The 17,772-nt window shown below is 34.1% G+C and overlaps 1 pseudogene; it reads left to right on the plus strand.

The window, feature by feature from the left end:
• The first annotated feature begins 2,552 nt into the window (after window positions 1-2,552).
• Window positions 2,553-17,772, plus strand: part of LOC140532187 (putative deoxyribonuclease TATDN2 pseudogene) — a 43,525-nt pseudogene continuing 28,305 nt past the window's right edge.

Below are 17,772 nucleotides of genomic sequence, written 5' to 3' on the forward strand. Positions count from 1 at the left end.
CTTTTTCAGCTCATTTTACAGATGAAGAAACTAAGGCAGAAAGAATAAGTGATTTGCCCAGGCTCACACAGCTAGTGAGTATCTAAGACTGGATTTAAATTCATGTCTTCCTGGCTTCATAACCACTACCGTATATACTGTTCTGTTCTGCTCTCCAAAGGAATTTATAATTCTTTAAATGTTTGGTGAAATTAGTTTAATATAGATTTGATCTTGTCCCCTTTCCCTTTTGTGGGGGAGTGGTTGGGAGATCATTTATAACTTGCTTAATTTGTTTTTTTAAGATGTAGCTATTTAAATACTATTTTTCCCTCTTCTGATATTCAAGACAATTTATATTTTTCTACATCTTTGTTTCAGTAAGATTGCTTGTTTTATTGATATCTATTTGGGCAACATAAATCTTGATAATTATTTTTGTTTCTAATCCATTTGTTGTGCATTCACTCTTTTTGATTTTTGATATTGGTTATTTCATTTTCTTCTTTCCCTTTTAAAATTAAACTAGTAAATTAATAAATGATCAGATGATATGAATGGACAGATTTCCAATGAGGATATCTAAGCAATGTATAGTCATATAAAATGCTTTAAATCGTTATCATTTAGATAACAATCATTATCATTTAGAAAAATGAAAATTAAAAGAACCTTAAGTTATCATTTTATACCCACCAGAGTAAGTAACATGATTGAAGAGTAAACCAACAAATGCTGGAGGGAATAAGGGAAAACTGGATTGCTAATTCACTGATGGAGGAATTGTGAACTGACTGAACCATTTTAGAGAGTAATCTGGAATTATATCCAAGGAGTTATTAAACTGCAATTACCCTTTGACTCCATAATACCACTACTTGACCTATTTCTAAAGATGATTAGGAGAAAAGGAAATGACCTTATACATTCTAAAATAATTATAATAGCTCTCTTTGTGGTGGCAAAGAACTGGAAATTGTAGGGATGCCTAGCAATTGGGGAATGGCTCAATAATTTGTGGCATATGATTGTGATGGAAGACCACTGTGCTATAATACTGAGCTTAAAAGTTTTAGAAAAAAAGAGAGAAAGACTTGTTTAAAATAATGAAGAGTGATATGGGAGAAACCAAATAAGCCTCATATGCAGTAACAGAAATATTATTTAAGAGAATATTTGTGCAGATAAGTAATTTTGACTATTATAAATACCCAAATTAATTACAAAGGACATTTTGAAGAAAGACATTATCTGCATCTAGAGAAAGAATTTATGAATAGATGTATAGAATAAATGAATATATATGCATACACACATACATGCATGCACACATAAATACACACATATGTATATGTGAGCATGTGTTTATATCTATCTATAGCTGTTGATCCCAATTGTGGGTAGATGTATGTGGATGTATATATGTATTAACCTATTTGTCTATAATAGCAACAATCTGGGGGTAGGAAATAAAAAAGGGAAAAATAATTTGCATATTAATTTTGTTGTATATATGAAAGGTGATTGTTGTCCTTCATCTTCGAAGAGGACCAAAATGATATCACAAGGACCAAAATGATATCACATCACCATTGTAAAGTGAAATTTCAATGTGTCCAACTGTGGCTGACCAGACCAATAAGAGCTCAGAATGTTCTACCACAGGTTGGGCACAGATAGTCCGTTTGAATTTTTGAGGTGGATATCCCAAATTTGTGTATCCTGTGTTTACTTTGTGCCGTCTAAATTTTGCTTTGCTCAAAGAGCACAGCACCTTTTCTTATGTGGGCACAGCATGCTGAGCTATCATGTGCCAGTGTCTCTCATATTGCACAATCAAATTCAAAGGTCATGAGAGAGACCTTAAGAGTGTCCTTGTATCATTTCTTCTGGTCCCCATGTGATGGCCTACCCCATGCAAGTTCTCCATAAAATAGTCTTTTTGGCAAGCGTATATTTTGCACCTTGAGTTAGGAGGGTGTCTATCTCAAGCATGTGAAAACTTCGTCTGGTGGAATGGGCAAATGAGAACAATTTGTTCCAAAGGCCATGAAGGCAGATGAAGCAGGAGATGTGGAATGCTTAGAGCTTGGTTAGACACGGAAGACGCCAAGGTCATTCACTGCATCCTGACCAGCTGTCTTGACTCTCTCTTGCATGATGACTCAGCTGGAGTGAGTGAGGCTGACGACTTCGTGCAACTCTGTTTCACTTAAATCCAATTTACACACGATTCAAAAGGCATCACTCATACCATTTCACTGTTATGCCTCAAAGTCCTGTGGCAACAGGCAAGAGATGAAGCAGCAGGTGTGGATACACTGGGAGCTCTAGTCACAACCCAGCACACCGGCCGCCCAGGTCATAGGGTGGTTTCTCACTGGAAGCAGCAGTGGGACTTGGTAGCCCCCTGGTTGTCTGAGCAGCATTTTAAGGATCTCACTGCTCACCTCCTGTTATGAGGAAGGGGGCTAGAAAATGTGCCCTACTCAAACCTGGCCTGACTACCGCAGCAGCCAGGGAATCCTACTATGTGGTGGAAACACAAAAAATGCAGGAAAACATCTTCAAAGATGATTCCACTCACCATCAGCACATGGAACGTACACACACTAATAGACCACCCAAAATCCAGTAGACCTGAAAGAAGAATTGCTCTCATTGCAGGAGAATTCAACAAATATCGCATCCAAATAGCAGCCCTCAGTGAAACAGGGCTGACAAATGAAGGCCAGCTCACTGAAGTTGGAGCTGGATATACCTTTTTCTGGTGTGGGTGCAGTGAAGGCGAGCGCCGTGAAGCTGCCAAGGGTTTTGCAATCAAAACTAAATTAATCAGCAAGCTTGTATGCCTGCCAAAAGGAGTTAGTGACAGGCTCATGACAGTGCAATTGCCACTCACAGGAAAACACCATGCCACCATCATCAGTGCCTGTGCTCCTCCCATGAAAAACCCTGATAAAGTCGAAGAAAAACGTTATGAAGACCTAGAGACATTTTGTGTCAATGTGCCAAAAGAGGACAAATGTATAATACTGTGTGACTTTAATAGTAGAGTAGATTCAGACTACCAGACTTGGCAGGGAGTCCTGGGAGGAATGGAATTGAAAACATTTACTGCTGAAGACTTGTGCATCACATGACCTTCTCATCACCAACACTGTCTTCCGTTTACCTAAATGCAATAAAGCTTCATGGATACACCCTCACAGCAAATACTGACATCTAATACATTATGTGATCGTAAGGAGAAGAGACAGACAAGATGTGAGAAGGCAATGTGTGGTGCAGAGTGCTGGACTGATTATAGACTATCCTTTCCAAGCTAAATGTTCACATTCATCAAAACCCCCCACTCCCAAGGCAAAATGACTACCAGAAGAATTAATGTCAACTAATTAGAGTTCTTCTCTGAGCGTGAACAGTTTGCTGCTGACTTGGAGGGAAAGTTGAGCCAATATACAGCTGGCAACAGTGAATCTGAAAGGTGTAGCAAGTTGTGTATAGCAGATTTGCAGTTTCATGTGCAATCATCTTTCTTTATTGTACTCTATTATAGAAAGGATTATTCTAATCCATATTTTAAAAATAAAATAAATTTTATAAAAATAAAAAATTAAATTAGACAATTATTTTTTCCTAAAACCAGATTCTTAATTTTATATTGCTATGTTATGTCATGTTTTGTGTTTTTTTTTTAGCCTAAAATGACAATTTTTTCTTTGATTTTCAGGATTCTTATTCTGCTGTTTATTTGTGGATTTTTTCTTTTCTAGTTATTTTTAGTTGCTTGTCCAACTTCTTGATTTTCTGTTTTTCTTATACTAATTTAAGCATTTGGAGAAATAAAACTTCTGTAAGTATTGATTTAACTGCATCTAACAGTTTTTTTGAATTGTCTCATTGTTGTGATTATCATTAGTGAAATTATGATTCTATGATTTGTTCTTAGGTTTCATTAGATTATTTAGATTCCAATTTATGTTCAATCTATCCTTCAAAATTTTAATGAATGTAAATTTTGTTGTATTGGAGTGCAAAAAGATTGTATTTAAAATTTTGACTTTTTCTGCTTTTGTTTGTGAGGTGTTTATGTCCTAATACATAGTAAGTGTGTATGTGAGTGGGTGTGTATTTGTGTGTGTGTGCATTTCTGTGTGAAGGTGCCATGTACAGCTGAGAAAAAGGTATACACCTTTTTATTCCCAGTCAATTTTCTCAACATGTCTATCATACCTAATTTTTCTAATAATTTATTCATTTTCTTAACTTCACTATTTCTTCTTATATCTCATACATAGTTTTACTGGTTCTATCCTTCTACAATACATTTAACTCTTCCTGTAACTCTTCTCTATCCTCCTGTAAATCATTTCACTTTTCCTTCAAAAATTTGTGTATTATGCCATGTTGTGTCTATCTGTTCAGTATTGATATTAATTAATTTTCTATGATACCTTTTAGGAAATGTTCTTCCATGCCTATATCTTTTGATTAGGTCAATTTTTGCTTTTGTTTTGTGTGAGATCCTGTTTCCAATTTCTGCCTTTTTTTTAACTTAAGCAAAACCAAAATAGATTCCGCTTCACCTCATTATTTTTACTCTGTGTGTGTATTTTTATTTCATGTGTGACTCTTATAAACAATATCTTTTGGATTCTTTTTTTTTTCTAGTCAATCCCCCTATCTTCTTCCGTTTTATGGATGAGTTCTATCCATTCACATAAGTAGCTATGAATGCTAACTGTGTCTTTCCCTCCATCCTGTTTTCTTCTATTTATCCTTCTCTCTCTTTTTTACCTTGTTCATTCTTCAAAAGTCTGGTTTCCTTCTCATTGTTGCCTTCCTTCATCTAACCCACTATTTTGCCAAACCCCACTTTTTATCTTATTCCCTTTCCTTCCTACTTATTCACTCTTTGGAAGAATTAAGATAAGACTAAAATTCAAGCATTGTTTGCTCCCCATGCTGGCATTTACCCCTCCCTTGTAAAAACTTTTTTTACACCTCTTTCTTGTGAGATAATTTCCCCATTATTTCACTTTCTCCTTCTCCCAGTATATCTCACTTTCTAACCCTCCCATTTTTCTTTTGAAATTATTCCAAAATAATGACCTCATATCCCTCTAGCTAAATAGAATCTGTCTAATTGACTTTATGAAAATGATATTCTTAAGTATTACATGTAGCATCTTCCCTTATAGAAATGTAAAACGTTTCATCTTATTAAATTGCTTATGATTTCTCTCTTTGCCTTTTTATGCTTTCCTTGCATCTTGTATTTAAACATCAAATGATAAATTAAACTCTGGTCTTTACATCCAGAATGCTTGGAAGTCTTCTATTTCATTAAATATCCATTGTAATTTAAATAATAATTAGTTAAACATCTAGAAACAATAAAAATTTGGGAAAATTTTGTCTATGGTTCCTCAAATAAATGTCTCATATCTCAAAAGTATAAAGAAGTCTGTCAAATCTATAGGAACACAAGTCACTCACAAAGTAATAGTTAAAGGATATGGACAGCCAATTTCCCAAATGAAGAAGTCAAAACAATTTGTATTTACATAAAAATCCTCTAAATGAATGTTGATTAGAGAAATGCAAATTAAAACAACCTTGAGATATCTTTTTTACACATACAGGAGTGGCTAAAATGATTGAAGAAGAACGCAACAAACGTTAGAAGAAATGTGGAAAAATTGGGACACATAGATGGAATGGTGAACTGAGTCAACCATTTTGGAGAGCAATCTAGAGTAATGTCCAAGGAATTATTAAACTGCCTACACCCTTTGACCCAGCAGTACCACTACTTGATCTATTTCCAAATATGATTGAAAAGAACTTATGTGTTCTTAAATTACAGGCATGCCCATCAATTGGGTAACGGCTAAACACTTTATGGCGTATGATAGTGATGGAATACTACTGTGCTACAAGAAATGATGAGCTCAACGATCTTAGAAAAACATGAGAAAGTGTGCAAAATAATGAAAAGTGAAATGGGCAGAATCAAGAGAATATTGTATACAGTAACAGCAATATTGTTTTAAGAACAACTCTGTGAAAATAATTCTTCTTGATTAGTATAAATACCCAAATGAGCTAAAATGGACATAAGAAGAAAAACATTATCTGAATCCAGAAAAAAGATTTGAAAAATTAAATTATGTATGAGTTTAGCCATCTATAAAGTGGGTGGGGAGAAAAAACGAAATTTACATGATAATTTTATAATATATTTAAGTGGACTAGCAAGTAGAGATAATATATTTGTAGTTTTATGTGCAATTTTATTATCATTATTATTATGGTATGCTATGGAAATGCTTACTTTATCACATTAATTTAAAATAAAATAATTTTTTAAAAAGAAAAAAAATCCATTTTTCCCCTTAAGTATGTACTCAGTTTTGAAAGTGGGTCATTCTTGGTTGTATTTTTAATTACTTTGCTTTCTGTTGTACAATGTTGCAAGCCCTCCATTCCTTTCTCATATTTGCTACCATGTCCAACTCATCATGACCCCATGGACCAGAGCACTCAAAACCCTTCTATACTCTAGCATCTCTCAAAATTTGTCCAACTTCATGTTTGTTGTTGTTATTCATTTTATATTCTGCCCACCTGTTTTTTCTTTTGCCTTCAATCTTTCCCAACATCAGGTTCGTTTCTAATGAGTCCTGTCTCCTGTCAGGAACGGATGAATTTAATTCATGTGATCACTATACATATGCTACTATGGTCAAGAATCCCTTAGAAAAAATGAAGTAGCCCTCATATTCAATAAAAGAATGAGAAAAGTAGTACTTGGGTATAATCTCAAAAATGATAGAATGATAAATGTTTGAATCCAAGGCAAATTGTTTTAACATCAAAGGTCCATGCCTGAACTACTGAATAGGCCAAAGATGATCAGTTCTATGACAACCTACATCTTCTACAAATAATAACCCCTTCCCCTCCCAAAAAGTCTCACATTCAATATAGTAGATTGAAATGATCAAGTAGGAAATCAAAAGATAACTGGAATGACATGCAAATTTGGCATTGGAGTAAAAATGGAATCAGGGAAGAAACTAAGAGTTTTGTTAAGATAACACTTTGCTTATAGCAAGCACTCTTTTTCAACAACTCAAATGATTACTTTACATATAGATATCACCAGATGATCATTTCTTGTAGCACAATGGTATTCTATTAAATGACAAAATTTGTCCAGGCCTTCTTCGATTGATGGGTGTCCCCTCAATTTGGAATTCTTTGCCATTATAAAAAGAGCTGCTATAAATATTTTTGTACATGTAGGTTCTTTTACTTTTTTTTTAATTTTTTGGGACACAGACCTAATAGTATTTTTTCTGGATTAAAAGATATGTACTGTTTAATAGCCTTTTGAGCATAGCAGCAAATTGTTCTCCAGAACTGTTGGATTACTTTAATATGTCATCAAGTATGCATTAGTGTCTCAATTATCCCACATCCACTCCAACATTTGTCATTTTCCTTTTCTGTCACATTAATTAATCTGATAGATATGAGGTGGTAACTCGGAGTTGTTTTAATTTTCAGTAATTTAGAACATATCTTTTCTTATTACTAAAGATAGTTTTAATTTCTTTGTCTGAAACCACTTATCAGTTGTGGAATGGTTTGTATTGCTATATTTTTGACTAAGTTTTCCATATATTTTAAAAATGAGGTCTGTATAACAGAAACTTGCTGTAATATTTCCCCTCTCACTTTCTGCTGTCTTTCTAATCTTGACTGTATTGGATTTCTTTGTGCAAAATCTTTTCTTTAATTTAATGTAATCAAAACCATCCCATTTTTATCTCATGATGCTCTCCATCTTTAACTGGTCATAAATTATTCTGTTATTTATAAATCTGAAAGGCAAACTATTCCATGGTTCCCTAATTTGCTTATGGTTTCCAGCTTTATGTGTACATAATATACTCATTTTGAATGTATGTTTGTATACAGTGTGAAATGTTGGTTTGTACCGAGTTTCCTTCAAACTACATTCCAGTTTTCCTACCAGGTTTATCTTTTACTTCCTAAATAGGGAGGTCTTGTTGGAAAAGCTTGGAAATTTGAGTTTATCACACAGTAGATTGATACAATCATTTACTACTCTGTATTTTGTCCCTAATCTGTTCCAACAATTCATCATTCTATTTCTTAACCAGTAGTACAGTAGTATCTTTATAGTACAAATTGAGATTCGGTATGGTTAAACCACTTTTTTACACATTTTTTTTTCATAAACTCCCTTGGTGTTCTTGATCTTTTGTTCCTTTAGATGATTTTTATGACCATATTTTCTAGTTCTTCATTTTTTTTTGTTAATTTGATTGGTATGGCACTGTAGAAGTAAATTATTTTAGATAGAATTATCATTTTTATCATATTGGCTCAACCTATCCCTCAGAAATTGATATTTTCTCAATTGTTTATTTCTGACTTTATTGTAAAGGATTTCGTAATTGTGTTCATATAGTCCCTGGGTTTGTCATGGCAGACTCTCAAATAGGTTATTTTATCTACAAGTATTTTAATGTAATTTCTCTTTATATCTCTTGTTGCTGAACGTTGCGATAATATATAGAAATGTTGAACATTTATGTAGGTTTCTTTTGTATCCTACAATTTTGAGATAGTTAATTTATTTAATATTATTTAATTGAATTTAATTGCTTCAACTAATTACTTAGTAGATTCTTTAGAATTCTCCAGGTATATCCTTATATAATCTGCAAACAGTGATAGTTTTGTTTCCTCATTACCGATTCTTATTATTTCCATTTCTCTTTTTTTCTTTCTTATTGCTACATTTAGCATTTCTAGTAATATAATAAATAATAGCGGTGATAATGGGCATCCTTATTTCATCCCTGTTATCACTGGGGAAGCTTCTATCTCAACCTTATTACATATAATGCTTGCTGGTGGTCTTAGAATTATATTACTCAAAATTTAAAGGAAAGCTCCATTTATTCTTATGTTTTCTAGTGTGTTTAATTGGAATAACTTGTATTTTGTCAAAAACTTTCTAATACATTTTTTGAGATAACATTATCATTTTTGTAGGATTTGCTTTACCTCATTTAAAAACATTTTCTGCTCTTTTAAAATTTTATTTCTTTAGCTTTTTGAGGAATTGTTTTAAGGTTTGATTCCACCTGACATTTTTTTCTCAGGGGCTTTGTTTGGAAATGATTTCACTATCTTCTCATTCTTTTGAGGTGATGTCTTGAGCTTTCCTTTGTCCGTCATAGATTTTGGTCATTTTTTGTTAGTTTGCTCAATTTTCCAATCTACTTTTGGACTTCGAAATTTATGATAAAATTATTATGTGCTCTTTTCTGGGTTAGAGTGGGGTGTCTAACCTGATCCTCCTTTTCTATGGCCTATTGCTTTCCCTACTAGGTCTGGGATCTTTTAAGGTTTTGGTATTTCCAAGGTGGTGTGATCTGAAGAAAGTTTTGGACACCTCCCACTCCCATGGTGTGTTGTCTGATCCTTTCCAGGGAAGTGTCACTGCTTCCTAACAACTGCAATTACTCTTCACACCCTGGAAATAAGGGGTGGATAAGTGACTCATTACAGAGTATTGAGCTGATGTTAGGAAGACTCACCTTCATGAACTTAAATCTAGTATCAGACACTTAACTTATTTGATCCTAAGCAATTCATTCATACCTGTTTTCCTCAGTTCCTCATCTATAAAATGAGCTGGAAAAGGAAATGGCAATCCACTCCAGTATCTCTGCTTCAAACCCTAAATGGAGTCGTGGCATGTTGGATGTAACTGAGAAATGACTTTATAAAAACAACCTTGGAGCTGTGACTCAGAACTGGTAATGGGTGACTGAGTTGCCAAATGGTACCTGACAGATGATGCCAGTACTGGCACAGAGAATCCCTGATCTCTTTGGCCTTGGGTTCAGTCCCCTTATTGACACAGTGTACTTAGCACTTCTTCTTCTACCATACTACTCTTCCAGTCAGTTCATATGCCAGTGACAATAAATATCGCTTTATATTTCATCAGGCTGCTTTGGGTTAGAAAAATGATAAATGGTGACTTGTTGATTTTCCATTTTCAAATTTGGTTCCATGTGCTTTCTAATGTTATTTAGAGGGATATTTTGGGAGATCTCAGCAAAAATGTTCACTTTATTCCATGATCTTGACTCGTCGCCATTTTATTATAGAATAACTGAATCGTGCTTAGTCCTATAATTGAACACTTCTGTTTTTCTATATAGCATAGCTTATTCTGACCAGTATCGGGAAAAGTTTTTGAACTTTACTATGAACTTCTAAATTTCAGGATTATAGATAAAAATAAATAGTGCTAATTCTTGGCTGGTAGAAATCTTAGACTGACTGTCTCAGTCCCATATTTAATCATTAGAACACTCTCCAACTAGGGTATCACTTGCGCTTGCCTCTAATCCTTCTTCATTATTTTAACTAATATTCCCCTGTGACTGATATAAATTTAGTACAGTTCTCTAATTCTGGTAGAAAGGGGATTAATACATAATTCTACTCCAACTATACGCTTTCTTAGTTCTAGGCGAAGTTTTTTTTTTTTTTTCTTTTTGGTAGGATGAGTCTAAATTTAGTGTCTCCTTTACTTAAAATAACATTTTAAACAATTTTCTTTTTTGTTTTGGAAACAAGTTGAATTTCAACATGCCTCATTTCCTACATTAATGTAGAAGTTTCTTATTGTAAACTTCTTTTAACAGTTTTTTTTTTTTTAAATCAGTTGAATTATTGGTACATTTAAATTTTGTATTTTGCTTTAGTACACTTTCATATTTTTTAAATAGAGGTACTTTATTTTCATATATGGAGTTTTCTAAAATTTACCAATGTTCTCTCAATAATACAAAAAAAATTAGGCTTAAAATATGTAAAATAAAATTGACAGTCAAATTTTTGTATATTTTTCAGCTGTGTATTTGGACATTTATTTCTTTTGAAAAAGATATTTATTCTTTAAGTGTGTATTTGTACTTCAAAGATAAGAGAAGTCAGTGCCTTTTTCTAATTTTATATTTCAAATTGAATTTTACTTTTCATAATGGAGAAAAATATTTTTTCTCTTCTTCTCATCACATACTCCAACCATGTTGAAAAAAGGAAAAACAAATCAAAATACCTACAAGAACTATGCATATTCAAACAAAATAAATTCCTGCATTGTCATATTAAAAAAACTCTGTCTCAGTCTTCAGCTAGACTTCATCACCTCTGTATCAGGAGGTTAGTAAAAAGCTTCATTGTCTGTCCTTTGCAATCATAATTGACCATTGTGTTGATTAGAGGTCTGAATATATGGCTTTCAAAGACATTATTTACATTACTGCTATTTTTGTAAATTGTACTACTTGTACTTTACACAAATTCATGCAAGTCATTTGAGGGTTCTCTGAAATTACCCGTTCATTGTTTTCATTAAGAAAATAGAACTCCATGATATACACATGGCAAAAATTGTGCAGCCACTTCCTAATTAGAGGCACATCTTTATTTTATTCTTTTTTGGTAAAGCAGAACGGAATAAACACACACACCTCATCACATTTTGAATATACATATATATGTATATACATACATACATTTGTGTACATATGTATATGAGTGTGTATGTGTGTATTGTGGGCCCCAGTCGAAGTTCCCAAAATATTCCCAGGGTACTGTTGTTATAGCAGTGTTTTTGGGCCTGAGGCTCGGTTTAAGATATTTTTTCTTGAAAATCAAAGATCTTGGCCAAGTCCTTCTCAGTGCCCTAGAGAATGAATCCTTTAACTGTCCCATCTGTCAGACCCTATACTAGTTACTTCCCATGGCCCAGAGAGAAGTCTGTGATTCACTATGAACAAACCCATTACTGGTCTATGATATCTTGTTAATTCAAGTAGAAGACTTTCTCAGGGTTTGCAAATGCAACTGATGCTCTTTTCTCTTTTGAGGAATCCCTTAATCTTAGTTTATCCTAGAATTACAAAGATAAGTTCCAATCTGACCTCAGTCGCGTGATCCAAAAGGTTTGGGCAAGTCATTTAACCTCTCACAGTTATAATTTACTAAACTATAAAATGAAGATAATAATAACACTTATTTCACAGGGTTATTGTGAGTACTAAAGGAGATAATATTTGTAAAGAATTTATCACAGTAGTTGGCATTTAGTTGGCACTATTTAAGTACATATTGCCTTCTCCAACCTTCCCCTTGATTCACTCTGAGCAATCATGTTCCATTGCTTCGTTGGAATCATGGCTTGAGTCAATAATATTGCTCCTGCTGGAAGATTCCAAACTAGTGATCTGAGTCTAGGGCTGAGTATTTCATACTGGCTCATTTCTATGTGACATTTTCTTCCCTGTTCACTTGGATGTGGGAAGAATTTGTGATCTTAAGCGAGAAAGATGTTTGACAGTAATTTTCCTTAGATTTCCAGGAGAGTAATTGGTCTTGTAGTTTAGGTTTTTGAGTAGTGCTAGAGGGAGTTGAGCTATACTGCCCAACTTTTTTGATTAGTTCTTAATTTGATTAGTTAATAAGTTCTTACATCCTGAAAGTGGCGTAATTGAATTAAAAAGTTTTACTAAGGACTCAAGCAAAAAATATTGGAATTTGAAGTCTGGGATCCCACTCCTGGAATTGTAAGGGAAAGTTACAATTTTATTCTGATAATTACACTCTTCAGTGAGAGTTGAAAATGGGATATAGATGTTTAATACTGATATGGACTTCACAATATGGTTTGTATACCCCCACTCAGGCTAGAGTTGCAACAAAAGAGACTTTGATTATAAATTCATTTATAGCTTTGCTTGTGTAAATTTTACATTCAGTAGGTTTGATCTGCAATCCTTTGATTTCAAAGAAGTTTTTGTTTCTATTTTGATTCATTTTCTGCTTTTACATTACTCTTTTTTTAAATTATTTTTTAATGTTTAACAATCACTGCCATACAATTGAAATTTTATCCACCCCACACCAACCCCCCACAACACCCCTCCCTCCCCACGACTGCATGCAATTCTGTATAGGTTCTACATATACTTTCCTATTGAGTATATTTTCACTATAATCATGCTATGTAATTAGATTAAAATAAATGAAAGAAGTCATATAACAAATCAAAACATGATACACAAACACATACACATACACAAACATGATCAGCTACATTTTGCGAATGACTTCCACATATCTTTCTCTGAGTGTGGAAGACATTTTGCCTTGAGAACCACCTTTGGGATTTTTTTTTTTTATAAGAAGTTCTTGCGTTATTACAAAATTCCAAGTCTACCAGAAAAAACTCTCGCACACTGTGGTCGTTGCTGAGCGCAAAGTTCTCCAGGTTCTGATCCTTTCACTCAGCATCAGGTCATGTAAGTCCTTCCAGGCCTCTCTGAAGTCTTCTTGTTCATCATTTCTTGTGGCACAATAGTACTCCATTACATTCATATACCATAATTTATTCAGCCATTCCCCAATTGATGGACATCCCCTTGACTTCCAGTTTTTGGCAACTACATAGAGTACTCCTATAAATATTTTTGTACATGTGGGACCCTTTCCCATTTTTATGATCTCTTGGGGATATAGTCCTAGTAGCGATATTGCTGGGTCAAAGGGTATGCACATTTTTGTAGCCCTTTGGGCATAGTTCCAAATTGCTCTCCAGAATGGTTGGATGCGCTCACAGCTCCACCAAGAATGAATTAGTGTTCCAACTCTCCCACATCCTCTCCAGCATTTATCATTTTCTTGTTCCGTCATGCTTGCCAATCTTATAGGTGTGATGTGGTACCTCAGAGTTGTTTTGATTTGCATCTCTCTAATCAATAGTGATTTAGAGCATTTTTTCATATGATTATAGATATCTTTAATTTCTTCCTCTGAAAATTGCCTGTTCATATCCTTTAACCATTTATCAATTGGGGAATGACTTGTATGATTATACATTTGAGTCAGTTCTCTATATATTCTAGAAATGAGGCCTTTATCCCCGAGCTTAGCTGTAAAAATTCTTTCCCAATTTACTACATCCCTCCGGATTTTGGTTGCATTGGGTTTGGTTGTGCCAAAACTTCTCAGTTTAATGTAATCAAACTTATCCATTTTGCATTTCATAATGCTTTCTATCTCTCCTTTAGTAAAAAATTCTTCCCTTCTCCATAGATCTGATACATACACTATTCCTTGCTTCTCCAGTTTATTCATGGTATCAATCTTTATAGCTAAATCATGTACCCATTTGGACTATATTCTTGTGTACAGTGTCAGGTATGGGTCTATGCCTAATTTCCCCCACACTGTTATCCAATTTTCGCAAGCAATTTTTGTCAAACAATGAGTTCTTATCCCAGAAGCTAGGGTTCTTGGGTTTATCAAACAGAAGGTTGCTATATTCCTTGCCTACTGCATCTTCAGTACCAAGTTTATTCCACTTGTCTACCTCTCTGTTTCTTAGCCAATACCAAGTGGTTTGGATAATTGCTGCTTTATAGTACAGTTTGAGGTCTGGTAGTGCTAGGCCACCTTCCCAAGCATTTCTTTTCATTAGTCCCTTTGATATTCTGGACCTTTTGTTTTTCCAAATGAATTTTGATATTATTTTATCCAACTCTAGAAAATAATTGTCTGATAGTCTAATTGGTATGGCACTAAATAAGTATATTAATTTAGGTAGAATTGTCATTTTTATTATATTAGCACGGCCTACCCATGAGCAACTAATGTTTTTCCACTTACTTAAATCTGACTTTATTTGTGCAAAAAGTGTCTTGTAATTGTGTTCATATAATCCCTGGGTTTGTTTTGGCAGGTAGACTCCGAAGTATTTTATACTGTCTACCCAAGTGTTAAATGGGATTTCTCTTTCTATTTCTTGCTGTTGGACTTTGTTGCTAATATATAGGAACGCAGAAGATTTGTGTGGGTTTATTTTGTAACCTGCAACTTTGCTAAAGTTGTTTATTAGATCAAGTAATTTTTTACTTGAATCTCTGGGATTCTCTAAGTAGATCATCATATCATCTGCAAAGAGTGATAACTTAGTTTCTTCTTCGGCTATTCTTATTCCTTGAATATCTTTATCTTGTCTAATTGCTACAGCTAACATTTCTAGTACCGTATTGAATAATAGTGGTGATAATGGACATCCTTGTTTCACCCCTGATCTTATTGGGAATGCATCTAGCTTATCCCCATTGCATATAATGCTTGCTGAAGGTTTTAGATAGATACTGCTTATTATTTTATGGAAAGTTCCCTTTATTCCTACGTTCTCCAGTGTTTTTAGTAGGAATGGGTGTTGTATTTTGTCAAAAGCTTTTTCTGCATCTATTGAGATAATCATGTGGTTTTTGTTAGCTTTGTTGTTGATGTGATCGATAATGCTAATAGTTTTCCTAATATTGAACCAGCCCTGCATTCCTGGTATGAATCCTACCTGATCATAATGTATTAATCTCGTGATAAGATGCTGTATTTGTTTTGCTAAAATCTTATTTAAAATATTTGCATCTATATTCATTAGGGAAATTGGTCTATAATTTTCTTTCTCTGTTTTGTCTCTTCCTGGTTTGGGTATCAAAACCGTATTTGTATCATAGAAAGAATTTGGGAGGACTCCTTCTTCCCCAGTTTTCAAAAATAGTCTATATAGTATTGGAATTAACTGTTCTTTAAATGTTTGATAGAATTCACTTGTGAATCCACCTGGCCCTGGAAATTTTTTCCTAGGGAGTTCATTGATGGCTTGTTCAAATTATTTTTCTGAGATGGGGTTGTTTAAGTATTCAACTTCCTCTTCTGTTAATCTGGGCAATTTTTATTTTTTAAAATATTCATCCATCTCATTTAGATTATCGAATTTGTGGGCATAAAGTTGGGCAAAGTAGTTTCTAATTATTGTTTTAATTTCCTCCTCATTGGAGGTGAGTTCACCCCTTTCATTTTTCGTATTAGTAACTTGATTTTCTTCTTTCTTTTTGTTAATCAGATTGACCAAAGGTTTATCAATTTTATTAGTTTTTTCATAAAACCAACTATTGGTTTTATTTATTAATTCAATAGTTTTCTTAATTTCAATTTTATTAATCTCTCCTTTGGTTTGCAGTATTTCTAATTTGGTATTTACTTAGGGATTTTCAATTTGTTCTTTTTCTAGTTTTTTCAACTGCAAGCCTAAGTCATTTATCTCCTCTTTCTCTACTTTATTTATGTAAGCATTCAAACATATAAAATTTCCCCTAATAACTGCTTTTGCAGTACCCCATAAGATTTGGTATGTTGTCTCACTCTTGTCATTCTCTTGGATGAAATTATTGATTGTTTCTATGATTTCTTCTTTAACCCAACCCTTCTTTAGAATTAGATTATTTAGTTTCCAATTGATTTTTGGTTTCTCTTTCCATGGCCTTTTACTACATGTAATTTTTAATGCATTATGATCTGAAAAGGATGCATTGATTGTCTCTACCTTTCTGCACTGGATTGTGAGATTTTTATGTCCTAGTACATGGTCAATTTTTGTAAATGTTCCATGTACTGCCGAGAAAAAGGTATATTCCTTTCTATTCCCATTTAATTTTCTCCAAAGATCTATCATATCTACCTTATCCAGAGTTTTATTTACCTCCTTATCCTCTTTCTTGTTTATTTTGAGGTTAGCTTTATCGAGTGCAGAGAGGGGGAGATTGAGGTCCCCCACTAGTACAGTTTTGCTATCAATTTCTTCCTTCAACTCCCCCAACCTCTCCTCTAAGAATTTGGATGCTATAACACTTGGAGCATACATGTTTAGTAATGATATTGTTCATTGTCTATGGTGCCTTTTAGCAGGATATAATTTCCATCCTTATCCCTTTTGATTAGATCTATTTCTGCTTTTGCTTTGTCTGAGATTAGGATTGCTACTCCTGCCTTTCTTACATGAACTGAAGCACAATATATTCTGCTCCATCCTTTGACCTTTATCCTATGTGTATCTCCCCGTTTCAAATGTGTTTCTTGTAAGCAGCATATTGTTGGATTATGGCTTTTAATCCATTCTGCTACCCGTCTCCGTTTTATGGGAGAGTTCATTCCATTCACATTCACAGTTATGATTACAATCTGTGTATTTCCCTCCATCCTCTTTCCCACCATTTGTGCTTTTAGCTCTCCCGTCTCCCTTCCCCTCCTCAATAGTATTCACTTTTCTCCCCCTCCTCCTGCAGCCTTCCCCTCCTTCTTTTAGCCCCCCTCCCTTTTACTCCCCTTTACTCTTATTGCTTCTTCCCTCCCTTTTAGCCACCCTCCCCTTTCTTTCCCCTTCCCCTCCTACTACCTATAGAGCTAGTTAGGATTATCTACTTAAGATTACTGTTCCCTCCTTTAAACAAATCAGATGAGAGTACCTCTCAAACAATGCTCATCTCCCTCCCCTCCTTCCCTCTTCTATAGTTTTGTACTTCTTCCTGTGATATAATTTGCCATTTTCTGCTTCCTCCTTTTCACACCTCCTATTACAATCCCTTCTCATACTTAAATCATATTTTTGATATGACATCATTTACTTTATACCCGTTCCCTCTACATATATCCCTTTTATCATAATAGCTGCACAGTTCTCAAGATTAACAGGTATCATCTTCCCTTATAGGGAGGTAAACAGTTTGCCCTAATTGAGTAGCAAGTTTTTGTTTCTGTTTTTTCCCCCCTGTTTACCTTTTTATGATTCTCTGGAGACCTGCATTTGAAGAT

The sequence above is a fragment of the Notamacropus eugenii genome, chromosome 3 (assembly GCF_028372415.1).
Source record: "Notamacropus eugenii isolate mMacEug1 chromosome 3, mMacEug1.pri_v2, whole genome shotgun sequence".
In the NCBI taxonomy this organism is placed as follows: domain Eukaryota; kingdom Metazoa; phylum Chordata; class Mammalia; order Diprotodontia; family Macropodidae; genus Notamacropus; species Notamacropus eugenii.